Consider the following 3,870-nt stretch of genomic DNA (forward strand, 5'->3'; position numbering starts at 1 on the left):
CGTCGCTTAAACTACCAAGACTACCACCAGCACCTGACGCGCTCATAGAAAATGGAATATGAAATTATTGATTTGTGTATGATAATATTCGTTTCAGTAGCTGCATATACAGTAAATAAACATACTAAAATTTTGAATAGGCTAAGCAGATATACGTAAAAAATTCATTTTCAACCATTATTCCACATTTTACAATAATTTAGGTGTAACTTGTATTAGAAAACGCAGATCATCAGCGTTCTCCCTGACCTTATGGCAAGTGTTGACGTGTTACCAGGGGCTTTAAATCCTCCTTACTCAGCCCGTCCTTTTAACTTTGTTGTAAACTTTTACGCAATTTTCAAAACAATACAATAAAAAAATCGTTCTTCTAACTTCAAGCAGCTGCTCGATATAATATACTATAGGTGAAAAAGATAGCGGGAGTACAGTTGGGTTCGTTCTCGACTCACAATCTGGGATTCTGGGTTCGAATCCCGGGCGGGACATAAATAGTTGGGCGAATTTCCAATCACCTAATGCTCCTGTTCACCTGGCAGTAAGTAGGTACCCAGGAGTTAGTCGTATTTATTCTAAATGTTCAGAGAGGTGTATTAACTTTTGATATTAATATGGTCCCATCCGAATTTTCATATGAAGCCTTGTAAACTAAAATAAAATTTGTTTGGGATTCATTAAATACTTCCTTAGGATCTGTACTTCCCTGAAATAATATTCTGAAATAATATTACGACCGGTTATAACACATAAAATTATTAATTGCTCGTTTTATTTGTATTAAATTGTTGATTTCAAACTCTGTAAAATGCAAATACATTCATCAAAAGCGTCTCATTTTTTAACACGGTAGAGATAAATAATAATAATAATAATAATATTATTATTTTATTCATTAAATATGAATTCATAAGAACCTAAAACAGTGGTAATTTTAAGGTACAGCTGCTTTTGGTAGCTTCAGTAAGATTTTGTCCCACGTGTTTAACATCTCTGTTAAAAAGTTAAATTTTACATCAGCATTTGACGGGGGGGAGGGGGTGGGGGAGGGCAGTCCCGTATCCGCGGTAGTACAGTAGGTTTCCTCACAATCGAGAATTCCGGGTTCTAATCCCGGGCAAGACAGACATAGTTGGTCGCATCACCTAATGTTCCTGTTCACCTAACAGCAAGTATAGATACCCAGGAGTTAGCCAGCTGGTTGTGGTTGAGTTAGCCAGCTGCTCCCCCCCCCCCATGGTTGCCTCCATGGGAGGGGGAGGGGGGTCAGTAATTCAAATTCGATGGAGGTTATCTTGAGATGATTTCGGGACTTAGCGTCCCCGAGGCCCGGTCCTCGACCAGGCCTCATTTTAGTTACACATCCCCAGGAAGCAGCCCGTTACAGCTGTCTAACAAGCAGGTTAAGCTATAAAGCCAACAAACTTTGTAAAATCTCTTTATGTATGTACCTTACCTAAAAAAATTATTATTATTATTATAAATTATAGGTACCTATTTATTGCTAAGTGAACAGGGCATCAGGGTGAAAGAAACTATGCCCATTTATTTCTGCCTCTTCCGGGGATCGAACCCGGAACCTCAGGACTAGGAATCCGAAGGGCTGTCCACTCAGCTGTCAAGCCCTGGGGAGGGAGGGGAGACCCATGATATAAGCTTAACGTGTACACACACTCTGGCTGCCTGTCCCCCGACACAACGAATTATTGCAATGAATTATTAGATTCAGATTCAGATTCAGATGTTTATTCAGGTAAGGTATATACATACAAGTGATGTTACATTAATGGATTGATATATAGATAGAGCTAGTACATACAATGCCTAAAGCCACTATTACGCAATGCGTTTCGGGCAAGAAAAACATTAATATCTAGAACTTAATACTAATTGAGCATAAAGAATAAAAAGTGTTGAGAACAAATACAAATAAAGATAAAAAAAGGGGGAACATGACTGAAAAAGCAGCACAAATACAATAGGTTGACAAACAGTGTTGATTAAAAAAAAAAAGAAAATAACAGACATGGGTTGACAATAGAGGAGTGAGGTAGATTACAGGGAATTTATTAGGTAGTGTTTAGTTTTTATCTTAAACTGGTTGTGAGAGGTACAGTCTTTAACATGGTTGGGAAGGTCATTCTACATTCTGGGCCCCTTGATTTGCAGAGCATTTCTAGTTTGATTAAGACGTACTCTAGGAATATCAAAACTGTATTTATTTCTGGTGTGGTGCTCATGGGTTCTGTTACAACCTTCTATGAAGCTTTTAAGATCAGGATTGGCATTATAGTTTAGCGTTTTATATATGTATAATACACATGAGAGAATGTGCAGTGACTTAATATCTATCATATTCAGAGATTTGAGTAGGGGTACCGAGTGATGTCTGGGGCCAGAGTTGGATATTGTTCTAATAGCAGCTTTGTGTTGGGTAATTAGAGGACGTAAGTGATTTTGGGTAGTAGAACCCCAAGCACAAATACCATAGTTGAGATAAGGATAGATAAGGGAGTAATAGAGAGTCACCAGGGCAGGGCGTGGTACATAATATCTGATCTTAGAAAGAATGCCCACAGTTTTTGAAACTTTTTTTGATATATTTAGAATGTGTCCCTGGAAATTCAGCTTGTGGTCAATGAGAATGCCAAGGAATTTGCCATCTAATTTGTTACAAATTTGTGTATTGTTTATTTTGAGATTTATATGACTAGAGGATTTATTGCCAAACAGAATATAGAAAGTTTTGTCAATGTTAAGGGTGAGTTTGTTGGCAGTTAGCCAAAGATGGACTTTATTTAGCTCAGTATTTACTGTGGCATTTAGAGCAAGCGGGTCAGGACTGGAGTAAATGAAGGTTGTGTCGTCAGCAAATAGAATTGGTTTGAGGTGTTGGGAGGCATTAGGAAGGTCATTAATGTAGATGAGAAAGAGGAGAGGGCCAAGTATGCTGCCCTGAGGAACACCAATGTTGATGGGTAGGGTGGGAGAAATTGTATTATTCACAGAAACATATTGGAGCCTGTCAGTAAGGTAGGACTCGAGGTATTGTAGGGAGTGTCCTCTGACTCCATAATGATGTAATTTAAGAAGAAGGTTATGGTGGTTGACAGTATCAAAAGCTTTACGCAGGTCCACAAATAACCCAACAGGGAACTCCTTTTTATCAAGAGCTGTATGAATCGAGTTAAGCATACTAATAAGTGCATCGTTAGTGCTTTTTTTGGGTCTGAAGCCATATTGGCAAGGGCTAAGTATATTGAGTTTGGCTAGATATGAGTAAAGCTGCTTATATATAAGTTTTTCAAAAATTTTTGACAAGTTTGGCAGGATTGATATAGGTCTGTAGTTGTTAACATCTGTGGGGTCACCACATTTGTGGACAGGCGTTACTCTCGCTTTTTTTTAGAATATCTGGAAAGGTTTGGAGTTCAAGTGACTTGTTGAAGAGCAAAGCAATAGCAGGGGCTAAAGATCTGGAGGCTTTTTTGTAAATTAAAGTTGGTATCTCCTCAAGGGCAATTAAAGAATTCGTTTTATAAGGGGACCGGAAGCCTGTGTACATATGTAATTTAGGCTTGTATTTCCCCCCCCCCCCAGGTGAAACTACTGACTCTCCCCCAGTATACAACGCCACATATTGCCTTCCTCCTGGGTACATATTTACTGGTAGGTGAACAGGTGCATTAGGTGATAGGAAACGCGATAAACCATTTCTGGCCCGCCCGATCAATGTTCAATATTGATCTTCGATAAATTACACACTGTGTGGATCGATATCACAGACTTCGTAACGCAAACTCTTGTTGTTGTTAAAAATCAATACGAAATATTTACTCAAAATCCGCTGCATCACACAATTTAGTTTAATTT

The sequence above is a fragment of the Procambarus clarkii genome, chromosome 10 (genome assembly GCF_040958095.1).
Source record: "Procambarus clarkii isolate CNS0578487 chromosome 10, FALCON_Pclarkii_2.0, whole genome shotgun sequence".
Classification (NCBI taxonomy): Eukaryota; Metazoa; Arthropoda; class Malacostraca; order Decapoda; family Cambaridae; genus Procambarus; species Procambarus clarkii.